At 47.1% G+C, this 22855-nt stretch overlaps 1 long non-coding RNA gene across 1 annotated transcript; it reads left to right on the plus strand.

Annotated features, from left to right (window-relative positions):
• The first annotated feature begins 220 nt into the window (after positions 1-220).
• Positions 221-21364, plus strand: LOC137619285 (uncharacterized). Its single transcript, XR_011039888.1, has 3 exons — positions 221-288; positions 3225-3388; positions 21193-21364. It is a non-coding gene; the product is annotated as an uncharacterized lncRNA (long non-coding RNA).
• Positions 21365-22855: the final 1491 nt, after the last annotated feature.

Here is a 22855-nt window from a genome sequence, read left to right on the forward strand (position 1 = left end):
ATTATCATACATGTGCGATTCTTTTAGGTCCGGTTTGATCTATGATACATACATTAGGTTTATACATATGTGTGCGTATGTGTTCAATAAAACATTTATACTAAAATATTTTGGAATAATTCAATCATATAATTCCTTAATAATTATGTTGAAAGTGTATACGATGAATTTGGTTAAAAAACGACAATTATAATGTTCATGTACGATAATCCAGTGGTAATACACAGTGGCAGCCATGTCTGTCTGTTTAGGAACTCTATCATGTTTATCTTCATTTAACTTCGTTCTGTAAGTATGTCAAATTAAAATAAATGAAGCTAAAGCTTTATTCACTGTTATAGGTGTCATTATATTAATTAAAAGCATGAAAGCTTAATTATATATTGAGATATTAACCGATATTGAAACACGATTTCTCGCATGTTATTGGAGGCGCTTCCTACATACATAACGTGTTTTTAAATTGAACTGAGACTTTTAAATTAAATATAGATATTTATAAGAAATTAATATATATTATACATGTTTTACGAAGCAAATACCTGTAGATATACAGTATAATTTTATTTAATAGCTATAATTAGGTGAAGGCCGAGACTAGCGTAGGCTAGCCTAAGCTATTTCGGAATTTAGATATTTGCTATTGAAAATTGATATTAACTAGGACCTAGGAATTAAGCTGTACCTTAGTATTTATAACTAGCTCTTATTGGAAGTAACATGAACTTCTGGTCCTGTAAGTTTTTCATTTGTGATGATACTTTTTACGCGTTGCGTAGATTCCGCGAATCACTTTCAGAAAGTACGTCCGTCCTAGATTAGGTTAGGTAAGTGGGATACAGAAGCGCAATACCTAAACAGGCAAAGATATTGTGGATTAGACTGGGTTAGAAAGCGAGATTGCAACATACAGAAGGTCCTAAACTTGAACTTGGAGCCTTTGTACATCAGTGGCCAGTTCCTCACGCGTTCGTTAAAATTGGACATCAACGTACTTAAACTTTCCCCCCTAATCTAACCTACAAGCCGTGTCCTTACCTACTTAGCTAACTGGGTGGTGGCGGGGGGAGTTAACGTCCCATGCCACCCCCTTTATTATTATTATTATTATTAAATGCTAAGCTACAACCCTAGTTGGAAAAGCAGGATTCTATAGGCTTAGAGGCCCCAACAGGGAAAATAGCCCAGTGAGGAAAGGAAATAAGGAAAAATAGAATATTTTAGGAATAGTAACAAAATTAAAATAAATATTTCATATTTAAACTATAAAAACTTTAACAGAACAAGAGGAAGAGAAACTAGACAGAAAAGTGTGCCCAAGTGTACCCTCAAGCAAGAGAACTCTAACCCAAGGCAGTGTAAGACCATGGTACAGAGGCTATGGCACTACCCAAGAATAGAGAACAATGGTTTGATTTTGGAGTGTCCTTCTCCTAGAAGAGCTGCTTACCATAGCTAAAGAGTCTCTTCTACCCTTACCAAGAGGAAAGTAGCCACTGAACAATTACAGTGCAGTAGTTAACCCCTTGGTTGAAGAAGAATTGTCTAGTAATCACAGTGTTGTCAGGTGTATGAGGACAGAGGAGAATCTGTAAAGTATAGGCCAGACTATTCGGTGTCTGTGTAGGCAAAGGAAAAGAACCGTAACCAGAGAGAAGGGTCCTATGTAGTACTGTCTGGCCAGTCAAAGGACCCCATAACTCTCTGGCGGTAGTATCTCAACGGGCGGCTGGTGCCCAGACCAACCTACTACCTACACTGCCGTATTCCAACTAAGGCATAATAATACAGGAGGCTGCTATTGTACATACACCCCTTGAGCTTAATTGGTACCAAGAAGCTGTTATTGAGTCTATTTTCATTACATTTTGGCCTGGGGTGTATGTACGATAGCGGCCACCTGTATGTATTATGTCTAACTTAGAATACGGCAGTGTAAGTAGGTTTCATATGAAATAGATATCAGGTTATTATAAATGTTTTTTCTTTTTTATCCTATTAAAGGATATAATATTTTTTATTACGGTATTTCTCTATCTTATCTTTCTTATTTTCAGTTAGATTTGTGTTTGTTTGTTTCACCAAATATTTGTAAGTTTGGACCTTCTATATACATGTGCCTCTGCGTCGATGACAATTTATGGTAAAACTATACAATAGTACAATGACATGGAGAAAACAAGAGACTATTAAATGATGTATTTTAAGGAGATTTGAATGATTTTGATAAAGAGGACTGGTGGAAACCTGTAGTTTTTCCAAGGCAATCACTAACCTTCGTTTTTTAATAATGAACTTGGGAGTTAAAAACGTACAAATAGATGTTAGCAGTAGGCGGTCGATACTGGGTAGTGGTGGGAAAGCCCCCGCCTCTTCTGCCGGCTGCAATCTAATTGAGGTTACAGTTTGCTAAAGGGGAGACAACCTTTCAGGGTAACTACCTTCCGCAGCTACTTGAGGTCACAGTTTGCTAAAGGGGAGACAACCTTTCAGGGTAACTACCTTCCGCAGCTACTTGAGGTCACAGTTTGCTAAAGGGGAGACAACCTTTCAGGGTAACTACCTTCCGCAGCTACTTGAGGTCACAGTTTGCTAAAGGGGAGACAACCTTTCAGGGTAACTACCTTCCGGGTGTTTATACCTCGTTAACCCTTTTACCCCCCAGGCTATGTGGAACTTTCTAACCCTTAACCCCAGGGGTTATTTTTTTTTTCAAGCACATTTTGCAGTATATTTTTTATAAATTGCTCTAACAGCCTTAATTTTCATCATAGAGAGGTCACGTTGGTCTCATTCTCTTGGAAAATGCCTGAAGTTTCTCGAAAAATTATCAAAAATATGCAAAAAAAAAAGATTATAGCAGTTTTTTGCAAGAGCGTACCGGTACGTCCATGGGGGTAAAGGGATGAGTTAATTGAAACGTACCAGTGCGTCCTTTGGGGATAAAAGGGTTAAAAGTTTTAACTGCCGTATCCCAGCTTTGATGTTATCCTTCTCCAGTGAGTAAAGAACTCAGGTTTGTATAATTAGGAAAATACAAATTTTTAAATTTTTCATTTTCAATCTGGGTTAGACAAATTCATTTAAAACCTTGAAGATGTTGATATTCATTATGCTTATACATTGCTCTAGTACATGTTTAGATATATTACTGTATTTAATACATTAGATTTTATTGATTACTGTACTGTATTATGTGCTGATATTCTCCATGATAATTTCAGGAGCTTTTGCCATGGCATCGAAAATGTACGACGCCATACGCCAGGCTCTGGGGACGTCGCGCTTCGTCGCCACTGGTCAGACTGGAGGCGGGTGCATCAACAAGGGGGAAGTGTATAAGGCGGATCACAGAAAGGTTTATCTGAAGAGAAGCTCCAAGGAAAAGGTACAGCATTTGAAGTACGTTAACTCCTTCATATAAAATCTTCTAGTACTGTACGTGGAAAAGGTATTTCATCCTTATGTCTTTTCAAACGGTATTTTGATAAATTATATGTGATTCAAATGAACGAGTTATGTTACAGTTCTCTTCAATAACATGTCCCTTCTCTACCTTGCTTTCTGAGCCATTATATGAGTTATTCACCGCTTAATTCCATTTGAACCACTTCATTGACTTATCCAATTTCCTAATCACCTCAATTTTTGGAATATATATGTCGTCCATATTATTTTCAGTTGTGCTTCACCACACTTCCCCTTGTCTGCACTTCCCCCCCCCCCCACACACACACACATGACCATTATCTTTTGATTTGTTATAAGTCAAGAGCTTGAATCAGACATATGACAAAAGAAGGAAAGAAGAATTAGACTGGAAAGCGTTGAGGGGGCAAACAACGGACAGACTCATCACTTCATGTTGAAATGAAGACCTAAGCTGAAATTGCCTAGAATTCAAGTGAGCTGTGAAAAAAATCTGTATGTCTGACTCCACGTAGAGGTTACTACTTAATGGTGTAGTACAGAAAAGTACACTATAGATGTAGGTCAAATTGTGTTTGCTGCGTATATACAGTTTTCATACCATCATACCTTTACAAATATATTTTTTTAAATATTAACTTAGCCAGTGAATATATAATAGCTGCTGCTCAGCGGCTCGACAGAAAACACACTCAAAAACTCGCGAGCGATCGCTATGAAGGTTGCGGGTGTGCCCACCAGCGCCAACTATCGGCCAGATACCACTCTTGCATGTAAACAAACCCTTCAATTCTTCTCTGTCGACCTTGACGAAAAGACGTATCAATACTCGCTGTATAACCTGGAGTTTACTCAACATATTTAGTGAAGTACTTCATTTTGGTTTGAGCTTTTGCAGTGCAGGTGTTTTTCCTCAACTTAAACTCTTGAACTCTTTATTGGACAGATTTAATTGTTGATGACTTGGATTGTTTTTTGGACTTTCTTTGACTAATTCAAAATGGCTGACGCTTCACAAGCCCCTAGATTTCGTAAGTGTAATGCTAGGGACTCTAATAGGCGTCTTCCAAAGGCCTCTCTCGATCCACATACTGTGTGTTCCAATTGTCGGGGTAAAACCTGTCAATTGGGAGATCGGTGTGAGGAATGCGTGGGCCTTTCGGAATTCGATTGGCTCGAATACGATAAGTATGCACGTAGGCTAGAGAGAGATAGGGTAAGGAGGAGTTCCTCTAGGTCAGTAGATTTTTCCTCTTCACATGCCCCTGACCCTAATCCTTCCCCTGTAGTGGTTGTACCTAACCCCCCTTCTGGAACTCAGGAACCATCTATGCAAGACATGTTACGTGCTATTCATGCCTTGGGTGAAAGAGTTGAAGCGTTAGCAACTGATCGTAATCAACTCATGGCTGACGTTAAAGAGCTCAAGTGTCAGAGTGCCACAGCGGAAAATAGTGGGAAAGTGATTAGTGCGCAAAGTGTTGTGAACAGTGTTGCGACCGAGGGTTCGTCTGTTCGTGCCTGTCGTTCACCTAGTCCGAGACCTCTTGCAAGCTCCCAAGCCCAGGGGAGAAGTAATGTCGTACGACTTATGGGTTCGAGAGGCCTTGATCAGCGAACAGACGTTCCCTCTGAGTCTATGGTATCAGGCGTATCTCACCAAGATCGCCCCTACCATAAGACGAGAGAGAGCCCATTTTCTCCTCGTCATCCGAAGGCTTTTCGCATAAGAAACCGTGGAGCAAGGTTTCTAGGCCCCTTAAGCGAAAGTCGGTCCCTTCAGGACAGGTCCAGCGTCCTGGATGTAGTCATTGGGACAGTTCTGACCCGTTGCAGTCAACGGATGACTGCTCGCCACCTAAGCAGCAACGTTACACAGGCTCAGAGAGTCTTGGTGTAGGCAAGGTTGTGCCGTCTCAGACGTTAACCCCGTCATTTACCGCACCCATTCCCGTGGACCCTAAATGGGTTATACTGCAGGACATGCAGACTAAGCTCGCCTCCCTTATGGAAGACTTTTCTGCCGATAAGGTTCACGTTGAGCCTAGCCGTTTATCTCATCGAGATCCTGGCCTTCAGCCGCCCAAACGAACCTTTGTGCGTCCTGTTGACGTTGGCGTAGCTAAGTCACGTCAGTCACGATATGTAGAGCCTCACTCGATGCGGTCACGTGTTGATTTTCAGCCGCATTTGGACGTTAGGCCACTTCCTAATGCTCCTGTTGACGTTCAGGACGTTCGCCAACCAGCGGAGTTGACTTGTTTTGACGCTGAGCGTCAACCACCGCAGTCTAGAGTTGTTTTGACTGCTCAGACTAGGCAGTCAAAACAGTCTCGAGTGGACGCCGAGCGTCCTCCCACACCTGTTGTTGTTGACAGTTCACAGACTGTTAAGTAGTTACATGACGTTGCGTCCTGGTCCGCTACTAATGCACCAGTGCGTGTGGACGCTGCGTGTCAAGCATTGCCAACCCCTTTGCTTGTTTCTCAGCAGTTGTCAGATGAGGATCCTTCAGATGAGGACGTTGCTGACCCTCAGCATGATGATCATCCTTCGGATGTAGACGAACCCAGAACAGTTCCTCCATCAATGGACTTTAAGAAAGTCATGTTAATTTTTAAGGAGTTGTTTCCCGATCACTTCGTCGCTGTTGCTCCTCGTTCGCCGCCGTCTGAGTTTGTTCTAGGCGTACCTGCTAACATGCCAGCCTTTACAAAACTTGTGCGCTCTCGCTCTTCCAAGAGAGCTTTACGGCTTTTAGGCGACTGGTTGGAAACCAAGAGGAGTTTGGGGAAGACGGCCTTTGCCTTCCCTCCGTCTAAACTCTCGTCTAGATCGAGCGTCTGGTATGCCACGGGAGAAGTTTTCGGCTTGGGAGTCCCTGCCTCTGCCCAGGGTGACTTCTCAAGCCTTGTAGACTCTCCCCGCCGCCTAGCCATGAGACGCTCGAAGATTAGTTGGTCCTCCTCGGACCTTGACCATCTGCTGAAAGGCATTTACAGAGCCTTTGAAGTTTTCAACTTCCTTGACTGGTGTTTGGGAGCCTTAAGTAGGAAAATCTCATCAGCTGATAGAGATGTCTCCTTACTGATTATGTCCTATATGGATAAAGCCATCCGCGATGGTTCCAATGAGCTCTCCTCCTCTTTTACGTCGGGAGTCTTAAAGAAGCGAGAGTCCCTTTGCTCTTTTCTGTCGGCAGGAGTTACTCCCTGTCAGAGATCTGAACTGCTCTTTGCTCCCTTATCAAAGTTTTTGTTCCCGCAACAATTGGTTAAGGACATAGCTTCTTCACTCGTGCAGAAGGACACCCATGACTTGGTGGCGTCCTCTGCTCGCAAAGGGACTCCTTCGACATCCTTTTCTGCTAGACCTAGGATAGACACTCCGGCGTCCAGATTTATTCTGCCGTTTCGTGGCAGAGCTCCCAGCAGGGGAAGTACTCGTGCCGAGGGAAAGAGAGGAAAGAAGAGAGGAGCCAAGTCCTCTCGTGGCAGAGTCTGACTGCCCGCAGTCTCAGACAGCAGTAGGAGCCAGACTGAAGAACTTCTGGCAGGCCTGGGAGAAGAGGGGCGCAGACCAACAATCTGTGAGGTTGCTCAGAGAGGGGTACAAAATTCCATTTGTACGCAAACCTCCTCTAGCGACTTCCCCCATCGACCTCTCTCCCAGGTACCGAGAGGAGTCAAAGAGACAAGCCCTGAACCTAGAAGTGTCTCTTTTGCTAGAGAAGGGAGCGGTGGTGAAAGTCTCGGACCTTCAATCACCGGGGTTTTACAACCGTCTCTTCCTAGTACCGAAGAAGACAGGAGGTTGGAGACCGGTGCTAGACGTCAGTGCACTCAACGTCTTTGTTACGAAGACAAAGTTCACCATGGAGACCACGAAATCAGTCTTAGCAGCGGTCAGAAAGGGAGACTGGATGGTCTCTCTCGACCTAAGAGACGCATACTTCCACATCCCCATACACCCAGATTCCCAACCGTTTCTGAGGTTTGTTTTCAACAATGTGGTATACCAGTTTCGGGCCCTGTGCTTTGGCGTAAGTCCTGCTCCTCTCGTGTTTACGAGGCTTATGAGGAATGTAGCGAAATTCCTCCATTTATCGGGAATCCGAGCCTCCCTGTACTTGGACGACTGGCTTCTCAGAGCCTCGTCCAGTCATCGCTGTCTGCAGGATCTTCATTGGACATTGGATCTGACCAAGGAATTGGGACTTTTGGTCAACCTAGAAAAGTCCCAGCTGATTCCATCCCAAACTATACTGTATTTAGGGATGGAGATTTGCAGTCCAGTTTTTCGGGCTTTTCCGTCTGCCCCCCCGAATAGAGCAAGCCCTGCTCAAAGTCCAACTGATGTTGAAGAGAGAACGATGCTCAGTCAGGAATTGGATGAGTCTAGTAGGAACTCTATCATCCCTGGAGCAGTTTGTCTCGCTAGGAAGGCTACACCTTCGACCTCTCCAGTTCCATCTAGCCTTTCACTGGAAAAAGGACAAGACGTTAGAGACAGTCTCAATCCCGATCTCCGAACCAGTAAAGGCATGCCTGAATTGGTGGAACGACAATATCAGTCTGAGAGAGGGACTTTCCCTAGCAGTTCAGAACCCAAACCACGTACTATTCTCAGACGCGTCGGATTTGGGTTGGGGTGCGACCCTGGACGGTCGGGAATGCTCAGGTCTGTGGACCTCAAGTCAGAGGAGCATGCACATCAACGGCAAGGAACTTTTGGCAGTCCACCTGGCCTTGATGAACTTCGAGAATCTCCTTCGAAACAAAGTGGTAGAGATCAACTCCGACAATACCACAGCCTTGGCATACATTTCCAAGCCAGGAGGCACCCACTCCCTGACACTGTACGAGATCGCAAGGGACCTGCTCATTTGGTCAAGAGATCGAGGCATCTCCCTGTTAACGAGGTTTATCCAGGGCGACTTGAACGTCTTAGCAGACTGCCTCAGTCGGAGGGGTCAGGTAATTCCTACGGAATGGACCCTCCACAAGGACGTGTGCAAGAGTCTTTGGGCGACTTGGGGTCAACCCACCATAGACCTCTTTGCAACCTCGATGACCAAGAGACTTCCAATCTATTGCTCTCCAGTCCCAGACCCAGCAGCAATACACATAGACGCATTTCTTCTAGATTTGTCTCATCTGGACCTATATGCATTCCCACCATTCAAGATTGTCAACAAGGTACTGCAGAAGTTCGCCTCTCACGAAGGTACAAGGTTGACGTTAGTTGCTCCCCTCTGGCCCGCGAGAGAATGGTTCACCGAGGTACTTCGATGGCTGGTAGACTTTCCAAGGAGTCTTCCTCTAAGAGTAGATCTGTTACGTCAGCCCCACGTAAAGAATGTACACCAAAGCCTCCCCGCTCTTCGTCTGACTGCCTTCAGACTATCGAAAGACTCTCTAGAGCTCGAGGCTTTTCGAAGGAGGCAGCCAGTGCGATTGCAAGAGCGAGGAGAGCTTCTACCATTAGAGTATACCAGTCGAAGTGGGAAATCTTCCGAGACTGGTGCAAGTCAGCATCTGTATCCTCGTCCAGTACCTCTGTAGCCCAGATCGCTGATTTTCTCTTACACCTGAGAAAAGTTCGCTCCCTTTCAGCTACCACAATCAAGGGCTACAGGAGCATGTTGGCTTCGGTCTTTCGGCATAGAGGCTTAGATCTTTCCAACAATAAAGACCTACGAGATCTCCATAAGTCTTTTGAAACCTCTAAGGAACGTCGTTTGGCAACTCCTGGACGGAACTTAGACGTTGTCCTAAGGTTCCTCATGTCAGACAGGTTTGAGCCATTACATTCAGCCTCCCTGAAGGATCTCACTCTCAAGACACTTTTCCTAGTGTGCTTGGCCTCGGCTAAAAGAGTCAGTGAACTGCATGCCTTCAGTAAGAACATCGGCTTTTCTACAGAAAAAGCCACTTGTTCTCTTCAACTTGGTTTCCTGGCCAAAAATGAACTGCTTTCTCATCCTTGGCCTAAATCTTTTGATATTCCTTGTTTATCAGAGATCGTAGGCAACGAACTGGAAAGAGTGTTATGTCCTGTTAGAGCTCTTAAGTTCTATTTAGCTCGTACTAAGTCATTACGAGGTAAATATGAGGCATTATGGTGCTCAGTCAAGAAACCGTCATTGCCTATGTCAAAGAATGCTTTGTCATATTTTATCAGATTTTTAATACGAGAAGCTCATTCCCACTTGAATGAGGAAGACCGATCTTTGCTTAAGGTTAAGACGCACGAAATTAGAGCTATAGCAACCTCCGTGGCCTTCAAGCAAAATAGATCTCTGCAAAGTATCATGGACGCGACTTTTTGGAGAAGCAAGTCAGTGTTTGCGTCATTTTACTTGAAAGATGTCCAGACTCTTTACGAGGACTGCTACACACTGGGTCCATTCGTTGCAGCGAGTGCAGTAGTGGGTGAGGGTTCTACCACTACACTTCCCTAATTCCAATATCCTTTTTAATCTGTCTCTTGAAATGTTTTTAATATGGTTTTTTATGGGTTGTACGGAAGGCTAAGAAGCCTTTCGCATCCTGGTTGATTTGGCGGGTGGTCAAAGTCATTTCTTGAGAGCGCCCAGATTAGGGGTTTGATGAGGTCCTGTTAGTATGGGTTGCAACCCTTCATACTTCAGCTCTTGGGAGTCCTTCAGCATCCTAAGAGGATCGCTGGGCTTCGTGAGGAAGACAGACTTACAAGGCAGAGTAATCGTCCAAGTCAACTTCCTTACCAGGTACCTATATATTTTGGTTTTGTTATATTGATAACTGTCAAAAACTCTTAGCATATATGCTGTAAACTTAATTAACTCTGGTCTCTACCCACCGCCTTGGGTGTGAATCAGCTATTATATATTCACCGGCTAAGTTAAATATTTAAAAATGATATTTTAATTATAAAATAAATTTTTGAATATACTTACCCGGTGAATATATAAATTAAAGGCCCTCCCTTCCTCCCCAATAGAGACGCAGCGGGATGAGAAGAATTGAAGGGTTTGTTTACATGCAAGAGTGGTATCTGGCCGATAGTTGGCGCTGGTGGGCACACCCGCAACCTTCATAGCGATCGCTCGCGAGTTTTTGAGTGTGTTTTCTGTCGAGCCGCTGAGCAGCAGCTATTATATATTCAAAAATTTATCTTATAATTAAAATATCATTTTTCTTTCTTTTTAACAGTGTGATGAAGAAATATCTCCCTTTAAGTCATCCCGGACTTGAATCTATTTGTCAGTACGAAGATTATATAGTTTAGTTCCCCATTTTCAAGTGAAACTTTTGATGGGCAGCAGATAAGGTCAGGGCCCTGAAGTCAGTCGGCATGGGTTGATGGGAAAGCAACAGTTACGAAACTTACGAGCAGTTCGTTTAAGATCAGGTTAGTGATGACAGTAGGGCTATTGTTGAGGAAGTTCTTAACATGTTTTAAACATGTTCCTTGGTAGTGCTATTTTTATAGCTTAGAAAGGACCGAAGAGGCTCGTTTTATATATAATTTCTCCCTCATCTGTAATTCCTCCGGTTTTTAATGTTCAAGAATATTGGGCAAAGGAGGAAGACTAGTTTATCTGAATAGCCGTAGTATTACCACCAGCTAAGTCACAACCCTAGTTGGGAAAGCAGGATGCTGTAAGCCAAGGACTCCATTAGGGAAGAATAGCTCAGTCAGGAAACAAATAGAATAGTGTTTATGGGTGCACTCTCAAGCAAGAGAACTCTACCCCAGGACAGTGGAAGACCATGGCACACAGGCTATGGCACTATCCAAGACTGGAGAGCAATGGTTTGATTTTGGAGTGTCCTTCTAGAAGAGCTACTTACCATAGCTAGAGAGTCTCTTCTACCCTTACCAATAGGAAAGTAGCCACTGAACGATTGCAGTGCAGTAGTTGACCCCTTGAGAGAATAGCTGGAAAGAGACATCTATAGAAAGGTGAAAAAATCTCATTGAAAAAGAAAGGGGTTACTTGAAATGCATGGGGTTTATGGTTTTGATTGATGTGATAAGAAATTTATAGTTAAATGAATAATAAAAAGTAGAATGCAGTACAGAAAAGGAATGATAATAACAAATGTTTTTCTGGGTTCGACCTGTGTCGCTCCGGGAAATGCTCCTTATAGCACCATTTCTAAGTTATAAATACTGCTAAATATACCAGAGAAAAAGTTGCATGAAATGCAAGGAATAAACCCAGCTCGCTCACTCTAATAGTGTCGGTATAGTAACTGGGGCGTGTTAGAACCACTACCAGAGGTCCCTTACCAATTAGTCCTCTCCTTCCTCAATATCCCCCGATACTACGAGGTGCCGTTTTATATCCAACCACTGCCCTCTACTACGACTACCCTCTCCCCCCCACCCCACCCCTACCACTACCACTACCACTTCCCTCATTCCTTTTCTAGCGCCAGTGAGATTCGGACGTGTTGCTTACGTAGCTTTGTGTTTCGATGTTTATGAAGATGTCAGTCGTTTAGGAGATCCCTTCTCCCAAGTTGAGTATTATAATTGTCTGTTTTTCATAATTCTTGGTAGCGACACACGTTAATTTTATAATTGTGTTTGTTATTAGTCTCGGCCGCTCTGCATGATGCCTTCCCTTACGGGTATATTGGCGGCCATTGAATAATAATACTGTATGCCATAGGAACCTTTTCTGTGAGTTAGTAAATCTCGGATGACAAAAAGAAATTATTATTATTATTATTATTATTACTTGCTAAGCTACAACCCTAGTTGAAAGAGCAAGATGCTACAAGCCCATGGGCTCCAACAGGGGAAATACCCAGTGAGGAAAGGAAAATAAAATATTTGAAGAAGAGTAACAACATTAAAATAAATTTGTTCTGTAACCGAAATACAAACCACGCTATTTACAAAGGGTTTTACTTTTAGTGCAGCTGAAATGACAAGCCAATAGTTTTTAACGAGGGTTAATTACCCCCGCGCTAGTTAGCGGGGGGTGGGGAAGGGTAGCTTGCTACCCCTCCCCCCTCCACACACCGGTGACTTGCTTCACTTCACTTTTGGCTCGGCGGTGATCAGACGTGTCTGTTCATCGCCTTCGTGACAGCCTTTAATTTTCTTCTTTTTCTTTTCAGCTTGTGTGATTGGTTGGAAGTTGACCTTCAGTTATTTTCTTTTATTTAATATGCGGACATGCCCTGGAGTTGCCGGCCGTCCTTGTGGGACTTTCATGTCGGACGTGATTACGGATCCTCACACCCTCTGCCCTCAATGTTGGGGCCGACGGTGCGACCAGGATAACATGTGCCGTGAGTGCAGGGAGTGGTCTGCCTCCCAGTGGGAGAGGTTTGGCCGTCGGCGTAAGAAGAAGTCCAAGAGAGACCGTTCTCCTCCGGGGTTAGCCTTGAAGGAGGAAGGTTCTCGGGACTCTTCTTCCGCCGCCCAAACCTCCTCCGAAGCTCCCCCTCGTCCGCCTCCTAAGGAGAGTCGTCCGAGTGGGAGCGCAGGCCCTTGTTCTGTTTCCCTACCTTCGGTGGGGGAGAGGGCATCGCCTCCCATAGCGAGGCGATTCCCCCTCCTCCTCCGGGGGAGGTTATTGATAGTAATGCCTTATCCAGTGATGATCTTTTACAGATTTGGTCGTCCCTGGGGCTTAAGGGCTTGCCCTCCAGGGTCGCTCTTATTGACCTTGTCTCGTTGGGGGCCGCTGTTAAACAGTCGCCGGTGGTAGCGGAGGTAGACCCTCTGTCTATTGTCGACGTCGTGGTGACAGAGGCCTCCGACGTGGCTGGGCCTTCCGACGCAGGTGCTGTTGCTGGTGATGGTGCTCTAGGCTCTCCTCCTCCTTCCGTGCATCCTTCGAAGGGGGAAGTGAGTCCTTCGGTCTCGACTGCTGCCCAGCTTCCTTCTGAGGGAAGTGTTTTGACGGAGACTCCCCTTCGGAGGACCGATGGTCCCGACGATCTCTCCCGAGGCCGCCTCCGCCGTAAGGCTCTCCGGCCTCTACGCCACAAGGGCCTCCCTTCCCCTTACAGGGGGACTAAGAGGCGCCTTTTTGGGTCTTCGTCCTCCGGGGGGGACTCTCCTCGTCTGCCGCAACCGACTGCTCCGCCCTCCTTGAACCTCTCTGCAGACCGCTCACCATCTCCTGCCGGATCTTCGCCTACTGGAGAACTCGTCACCCGACGGGCAACGGTCCCTTTGGGGCTAAGGGATTCTTCCCTTACGCGAGCAGGGCCAGCGCACAAGCGCTCTCCTGCTCGCCAGCGATCTCCTGCTCGCCAAGACTCTCCTGCACGCCGACGCTCACTTGCTCGTCGGCTCTCTCCTGATGTTCGCCCCCCTCGCCAGCGCTCTCCTGCTCGTCAGCTCTCTTCCGAGCGTCAGCGCTCATTTGAGGACCATCGCCCTGCGGTCTCTGACCACCCTATAGTTCCTGCTGAACTCCCTGCTCACCATCCACCTGGTCCTGTGGCTACGCAACATCGTGCTGCGCGTGTGTCAGAAACACATGTTCGCCAACGCGCCAGCGATCTTCCCGTTCCTGCTCGTGAACGCGCCGCTCCACCTGTCCTATCACAGGACACGCGTCGACCTTCTGCTCGCCAGCGATCACCAGTTCGCCAGCGATCACCTACACATGCTGCCCGCCATCGCACGACCCTGCATGATCGCCCGCTTACGCATGCTGCTCCTCATCGCACTACCCTGAACGATCGCCCTCCTGCGGGTGCTGATCACCATCGCACCCTTTCACGCGATCATTCACCTGCGCATGCTGCTCGCCATCGCACAACCCTGCACGATCGCCCGCTTACGCATGCTGCTCCTCATCGCACAACCCTGAACGATCGCCCTCCTGCGGATGCTAATCACCATCGCACCCTTTCACGCGATCATTCACCTGCGCATGCTGCTCGCCATCGCACAACCCTGCACGATCGCCCGCTTACGCATGCTGCTCCTCATCGCACAACCCTGCACGATCGCCCGCTTACGCATGCTGTTCCTCATCGCACAACCCTGAACGACCGCCCTCTTGCGGATGCTGATCACCATCGCACCCTATCACGCGATCATTCACCTACACATGCTGCTCACCATCGCTTACCATCACGTGGTCATTATCGCCAGAGATCTTCTTCACCTACGCGGCAGCACGATCCCTCGCCGTCGCGCCATCGCTTGCGTTCGTCGCCTCGGACACGTGTTCATTTACCTGCCCACCCTCACGCCCACTCGCCTGCGCGACCGCTCGCCCGCGCGACCGCGCAACCATCCGCCTTTGCGCGACCGTTCACCCTCGCGCGACCATAGTTCGCGGCGAATTCCACAGCCGGTGGTAGCAGCAGGGACGCGTGCTCCTAGACGGCACTCGGGATCACCTCCATCCAAGCACAGGTTGGTATTGCAGGACGAAGACAGGTCAGTACAGCATTCTTCCCCACCTTCTTTTCAGGCAGGTATCGTCGTGTCCACTCCAAAGGATCGCCCGATCCCTTTCCCCTTAGCGAGGATTTCGGACTCTGTGTCCTTTGAGCAGCAGACTTGGTTTGGTCCGCTGGCACGGGCGTTAGTGAGGGTTATGAAACCAGCACTCGCCGGCCAGGGTAACAAACCAGCGGCTGTCTCTCCTACGCTGAAGAGAAAGAGAGGAGTGGACTTCGTGGTGACTTCCCCCAGGGCGAAGTTGGTTCCCAAGAGGTCGGTTTCGAGGGTCCCCTCTCCTGCACGAGTACTCTCTCCTTCTCCCGTGGACGAGGCCTTTCCGTCCTCAGGTGAGTCCAGTGGGGCGGTAGTCTTCCCCTCGGCACCAGGGGGGGAGACTTCGCTTCAGGCAGGAGAATCGTCTCGTGAGGAAGGGGCCCCTCGAACCTCGTTGTTGGGATCCTGTATCCCTCCTAGGAGGGAACCCAAGGATTCCAAGACCATCCCTAAATCCTCTGCAAGGATTCGACAGGAACCCACGACTACCCAGGGGAATGTCCACGTATCACCCCAGGAAGAGATTCCTGGGGCAGGAGACTTGGCTGCCAGCCCGCAGGGAGGAGAACAGCAAGAGTCCGAACATGCCTTCTGGTAGGTCCTAAGCCTGATAAGGCAACTTAACAGTCTTACGGATCCAGTCATCCCCCCCCCGTGAAGGCAAAGACACGATTCTGGATGAAGTGTTTGACGTTCGGAAGGCCCCTAAGACCAGTGCAGCTCTGCCCTGGTCTCGGGGGCTGAAGAGTGCCAGAGCTAGGGCCAATGCTCAGCTCGCACTTCTTGCCTCCTCCAGTCGTTCCACTGCCGGGAACAAACTCATCCCTCCTCCTCGCCTTCAGCAGAGGAGGTATTTCGAGATCCTGGGTGAGCACAACCTCGCTCTTCCTCTCTATCACTGTGGAGGAGCTGGCGAAGGGAGTTCCCTTGGAGAAAAACTCTGCCCGGCAGGTGTCGTTCTCGGCGGCAGAGATCCTTAACCACGAGAAGGTCGCTAAGTGTGCCATGTAGGCCACTTCGTGGCTGGACTTCTGGTTAGGATCTCTGGGCATCCTATTGCGATCGGAGGACTTGTCCAAGGAGACCAATAGGAAGGCCCTAGAGACCTTCTTGCTCTCGGGCACCCGCTCCATCGAGTTTTTGGCGCACCAGGTTACCACCCTGTGGGCCAACTCGGTGTTGAAGCGTCGCGATGCTGTGTCCGAGAGATTCCATCCGAAGGTCCCCGCCGTAGATGTGTGTAGGCTCCGACATGCCTCCCTCCTGGGGGAGAGCCTGTTTGAGCCTCAAGACTTGGAGCGAACGGCTGAGAGGTGGAGGAAATCCAGCACGGACTCCCTCCTCCACAGGGCCCTTACAACTCGGCCCTATAAGCCTCCAGCCCCGCCACAACAGCAGCAACAGCCTCGTAAGGCTCCCAAACAGGCACCGGCAGCTAAGAAAGTGGTGTCTAAGCCCCAGCCCTTTCCAGCCAAGGTCAAGAGGGGTGGTAAGTCCTCCAGGGGAGGCAAGACTTCTAGGGGTGGCGGCCGCAAGCCCTAGGGGTGGCAGTCCCCCTGCGTGTCCACCTGTGGGGGGATGCCTTCAGCGTTGCGTCCGCAGGTGGCAACATCTCGGGGCCGATGCTTGGACGGTCTCAGTGATCGGCCAAGTTGATCGCGTCCCGTTCACGTCATCTCAACCTCCCCTGACAGCGAATCCAGTGTCGTTGAGCTCCTATGCCATGGGATCGGCAAAGGGGCTGGCCCTTCAGGCCGAAGTCGAGACCATGTTCGAGAAGGGTGCTCTCCAGGAGGTCGTGGACGGCTCTCCAGGGTTCTTCAGTCGACTCTTTCTTGTAAAGAAGGCTACTGGAGGCTGGAGACCCGTCATAGATCTCTCGGCTCTGAACAGGTTTGTCAAACAAACCCGGTTCAGCATGGAGACAGCAGACACGGTCAGACTTGCGGTGAGACCACAAGACTTCATGTGTACACTGGATCTAAAGGATGCGTACTTCCAGATCCCAATCCATCCGTCTTCCAGGAAGTACCTGAGATTCTGCCTAGACAACAAGATCTACCAGTTCAAGGTGCTGTGTTTCGGTCTCTCCACAGCTCCTCAGGTGTTCACCAGAGTGTTCACCCTGATTTCGACTTGGGCGCACAGGAACGGCATTCGTCTCCTTCGTTACCTAGACGATTGGCTGATCCTAGCAGACTCGGAGTCGACCCTTCTTCGACACCGAGACAGGCTTCTAGATCTTTGCCAGGATCTGGGGATCGTGGTAAACCTCGAGAAGTCCTCTCTGCAGCCGTCCCAACGACTGGTTTATCTAGGCATGCTAATAGACACCAATCTCCACAAAGCCTTTCCATCAGACGACCGGATAGCAAGGCTGAGAAGGGTGGCGGAACCTTTCCTCAGGCGAAAAGAACTCCCTGCCCAATCGTGGTTGCGTCTCTTGGGCCACCTATCCTCCCTGGCCCGTCTGGTTCCAAACAGCCGCCTCAGGATGAGATCCCTTCAATGGCGGCTCAAGTTCCGGTGGAATCAAGGATCCGATTCTCCGGACACTCTGATCCCAATGGGGTCTCTGGAACAGACGGACTTGCGGTGGTGGCTGGCCGACGAGAACCTGCGAAAGGGAGTGAGTCTTCTCGTCCTCCCCCCGGAATTGACTCTGTTTTCGGACGCGTCAAAAGAAGGGTGGGGGGCGCACGTTCTGAACCAGAGGGCCTCAGGCCTTTGGTCAGAATCAGAAAAGTGCCTACACATCAACCTGCTAGAATTGAAGGCCGTCTTTCTGGCCCTTCAACAGTTCCAACGGTTCCTGGCGGGTCACTCCGTGGTGGTGATGAGCGACAACACCACGGTAGTGGCTTATATCAACAAGCAGGGAGGCACTTTTTCGCAACAGCTATCCCATCTTGCAGTAGAGACTCTGAGGTGGACCGAAACCCACTCGATAACACTATCAGCTCGCTTCATTCCTGGCAAGAGGAATGTGCTCGCCGACAGTCTGAGCAGGGCTTCGCAGATAGTGAGTACCGAGTGGTCTTTGGATCCTCAGATAGCCAACAAAGTCCTGACTTTCTGGGGTTCCCCGACGGTGGACTTGTTCGCGACAGCCTTGAACTTCAAGCTGCCCCTGTACTGCTCACCAGTCCCGGACCCCAAGGCATTCTGGCAAGATGCTTTGCAGCAACGGTGGGACAACATCGACGTGTACGCCTTCCCACCATTCTGTCTGATGAGAAGGGTGCTCAACAGGACCAGACTATCGGTCAACTGTTCCATGACTCTATTAGCTCCGCTATGGCATCACGCGGAATGGTTTCCGGACCTTCTGCAACTCCTGACGGAACTCCCAAGGGAGCTTCCTCCACGACACGAGCTTCTCAGACAACCCACTCCGGTGTCCCTCACAGGGCCGTAGCCTCGCTTCGGCTTCACGCCTGGAGACTATCCAGCGTCTCCTCGCGGAGAGAGGCTTTTCGCAACAGGTTGCGGAGAGAATGTCTCGGCACCTGCGTAGGTCCTCTGAGGGAGTCTACCAAGCGAAGTGGAGAGTCTTTTTTGGTTGGTGTCGTGGAAGGGGTATCTCTCCACTCGATGCCACTATTCCAGCAATAGCGGACTTCCTTGTGTATCTGCGAGAAGAAATGCGCCTTTCTGTCTCGGCAGTGAAAGGCTATCGCTCAGCCTTAAGCTTCGCCTTCAGATTGAAGGGCGTGGATATTTCTTCATCGCTAGAACTCTCTTTACTCATACGTAGCTATGAGCTTACCTGCCCCCAGTCGGAAGTGAGACCCCCTCCTTGGAACGTGGTTCGAGTCCTCAGGTCTCTCAAGAGACCTCCCTTCGAGCCATTACGCCAGGCCTCCGATCGCCACCTGTCTTGGAAGACGTCTTTCCTACTCGCCTTGTCCTCGGCCAAGCGAGTTAGTGAACTTCATGGTCTCTCGTACGACATCGCCCATTCAAGGGGATGGGGGGAGGTAACGTTCAGGTTCGTCCCTGAGTTTGTGGCCAAGACTCAGAATCCTGGAGTGCCGGATCCTCGGTTCGACTCTTTCAGGATCGCGAGTCTCCGTTCTGTAACAAACGACCCAGACCAGCTGCTACTATGCCCAGTGAGGTGTCTGAGGTACTACTTGAAGAGAACGGCTGCAGTCCGTCCTCATGTGCGAGCTTTGTTTGTGAGCACAGGCAGGACAAAGAGGAGGGTCACCAGGAACACCATCTCTGCTTGGATTTGAAGGGTTATCCACCATGCCCTGAATCCTGACCCTCCTCCGTCACGTCGCCCTCGGGCCCACGATGTCAGGGGTATTGCTACATCCCTGGCCTTCAAGAGAAACTTCTCTGTGACGCAGGTACTTCAAGCTGGGGTCTGGAAGCGTCAAACGACCTTCACAGCCCACTACCTGCAAGACGTGACCCACAGGAGCCTCGATACGTTCTCTATCGGCCCTGTGGTGGCTGCACAACAGCTAGTCTAACCTCAGGCTCCTTTTTGGACAAGTAGCAGTAGGTTGAGGGCGTTGATACCCGGTCTTAGTCTGTGTGAATGAAAGAGTATGTCTGACCCTTACATCTTTCTTCATTCTCCCCTCTCTTGGGGAAGCAGCATCCTGGTCCTCGCATAGCTGACCTCGACCTCTGCAGGTAACCCATGCTTCTTTGTGCTCCTAGTATTAAGCTTAATACTGTTGCGTCTCCCATACCCTGACGAGGTGGTATGGGGAACGTCCTATCCTAGAATTCCTATCTGAAGGTCTCAAGGTCAACTTCATAGGACGAGTCACACTCTCCTCCTCACACTACTTATGTAGGCCACTCGTTCCTAGCGATGCTAGGAACCTGTGAGGTACAGGGGCTCCCTCTCTCTAGTGCTGCTCACTAAGGGATCGAGCCCCCGGGCAAGCCGAAGTCAGTAAGGTTGGGGACTTTCCACCCTTCCTAAGGGGTAAGTCACCCTTTGTAAATAGCGTGGTTTGTATTTCGGTTACGGAACAAATGACAAATTCGAAGATAATTTGTATTTTTCCTAACCATACAAACCTTAGCTATTTACACATATGTGCCCACCATCCCTGACCCCCAAGTCAAGTCCTACCTCTAAGTGAAGTGAAGCAAGTCACCGGTGTGTGGAGGGGGGAGGGGTAGCAAGCTACCCTTCCCCACCCCCCGCTAACTACCGCGGGGGTAATTAACCCTCGTTAAAAACTATTGGCTCGTCATTTCAGCTGCGCTAAAAGTAAAACCCTTTGTAAATAGCTAAGGTTTGTATGGTTAGGAAAAATACAAATTATCTTCGAATTTGTCATATTTCCTTTAGAAACTTTAAGAAAACAAGACGAAGAGAAATAAGATAGAATAGTGAGCTTGAGTGTACCCCCAAGCAAGAGAACTCTAACCCAAGACGATTTTTATACATGTATATAATTTCTTTTAATTGAATTAGTACAGTAATGCTTTATCGATGCTTATGGTTGAATGATGTAACTTAGATGTTGGTAAATAGAATTTCTTGCAGATGAATTGCCTTCACCAAAATTTTGCGAAGGTTATGCAGTCACTCCTGTCTGTTTGTTTGTATGTAAGCAACTTTACACAAAAACTGTCATACCAATTTTGGCCAAATTTGGTAGTCATGTTTGGGATGACCCAAGGATGAATCTGTGACATTTTAGATAAAGTACATCGAAGTAATAGTACGCAGCGGTACTTTAGCCCTTTTACCCCCAGGCTATTTGGAACTTTCCAACCCTTAACCCCCAGGGGTTTATTTTTTTCAAGCACAATGTGCAGTATATTTTCTTTTAAATTGCTCTAACAGCCTTAATTTTCATCATAGAGAGGTCAGGTTGGTCTCATTCTCTTGGAAAATGGCTGAAGTTTCTCAAAATACTATCAAAATTATGCAAAAAAAAATGTAAATAGCAGTTTTTTGCAAGGACGTACCGGTACGTCCATGGGGGTAAAGGGATGAGTTTTGTGAAACGTACCAGTACGTCCTTTGGTGGTAAAAGGGTTAACATTTATCATATATTGCATATGTATTTACTGTGTAGCTTTTCTTATAGATACCAGTCATTAAACATTATCTGACGGATGATTTGATTCCTGGATTTTGGATACTTACACCTTCAATTTATACGTATGATTAGAAAAATGATGGTTTTTATTGCCAGCAGTTAGTAATTTTATTTATCATTTGTAGATGTCACTGTAAGTTAAATTTCAATTTATATGATTAAATAAGTGATGGTTTTATTACCAGCAGTTTGTGATTTTATCTTGTTTCAGATATCACAGTTAAAACATCAAATTCTCGTCAGGCGAGGACGATGTTCGACGGGGAGTTTGAAAGTCCGAAGGCCACGAAAGCAACGGGGATAGTGATGGTCCCCACTCCGCACATAGTCGTAGACGACCCCACGGGTGGAATACCTGGACATGCGCAGTTTGAATCGGCACACGCGAATGCTCGGGAAGCAGCTGGCAGTGAGTGCTTCTTGCGTTTGAAACTTGAAGATGTAATGTTCTAATTCTTGATTGAAAGTATAAATAATGTAGATGTTTCTCAACTTAATGCTATTTAACTTTTATTACATATTTGCTTCTCCAGTTTTAATTGAATATTCTTTTAATCTGTATTTATAGTAAAGGATATCGGCGTCAATGACCTTCGATGTCAAGATGCCAGAGAACTTCAATTCAATCAATCAATTTCAGCTTTTAAAACATGTGGAGATACAAACACAAATCCAACTGAAATTATAATTGTTCCAACACGGAGTACTTACCACCTCGAACTACTTTCTTAGGAGTATCTGGGATTCTCCTCCCAACCGACCAGAATTTTGTGTAGTTTCCCCTGTCTCCGTTTTCTATAGTGGGTCCCTCTGTAGCGGATGAATACGCGCCTTGAGGCGACCCAGGTCAGTGAGCGCGCGTGGCCATGTCTATGATATGTTTATGATAGAAATGGTATCAAAGTCCCTTAAGACACTCGGGGAAGGATGGGCAGGCCATAACCCGAAAGTAGTTCGAGGTAAGTACTGTTAGGAAAAATACAAATTACTTAAAATTTGTGATTTGTTCCAACACGGAGTACTTACCTCGAACTACTTTCTTAGGAGACTTATACTTTAGGAGGCGGGGGTGGTCTTACGGGCCAAGAGACCGGCTGGATAATAAGATCGTACCTAGATAGGAGACTAGGTTCTCCTGACCCAAAACGGAATATGAGACTTGGAGAAAACTACGCAAAAAACTATTTAGTGTCTAAGTAACTCACCTCTATAAGGATCTCCGGACATGGGTACTTCCATCTGAACGTTTCCCTCATGGCAGGGGTAAGGACGAAATTTAACAAAAGTCAACTTGTAAACATCTTCTTTGAACCTATTAAGTTTGTTAGTTGAGGATTTCTGTACGCAATATCAGTTACGATTTGCTACTTTTAAGTTTGTTAGAACTTTTTTATCGCTTTTTTAAGATATATTAAATACGTTGGATTGATTGACCTCGATGTATTTAATGGACTTTTGAATTATTATTATTATTATTACTAGCCAAGCTACAACCCTAGTTGGAAAAGCAAGATGCTATAAGCCCTATAAGGGCTCCAATTGGGAAAAATAACCCAGTGAGGAAAGGAAATAAGGAAATAAATAAAAGATGAGAATAAATTAACAATATAAATCATTCTAAAAACAGTAACAGCGTCAAAACAGATATGCCCTATATAAACTATTAATAACGTCAAAAACAGATATGTTTTATATAAACTATAAAAAGCCTCATGTCAGCCTGGTCAACATAAAAACATTTGCTCCAACTTTGAACTTTTGAAGTTCTACTGCGGTTTGAAATGCTTTTCAGATTTTCCTTGCTGTTGGCATCCTCAAAAACATGTCAATTATCTGTCTGTTGAATGTTTTAGTTATTTTTCAGTTTTAAATAC

This window comes from Palaemon carinicauda, chromosome 25 (genome assembly GCF_036898095.1).
Source record: "Palaemon carinicauda isolate YSFRI2023 chromosome 25, ASM3689809v2, whole genome shotgun sequence".
Taxonomy (NCBI): Eukaryota; Metazoa; Arthropoda; class Malacostraca; order Decapoda; family Palaemonidae; genus Palaemon; species Palaemon carinicauda.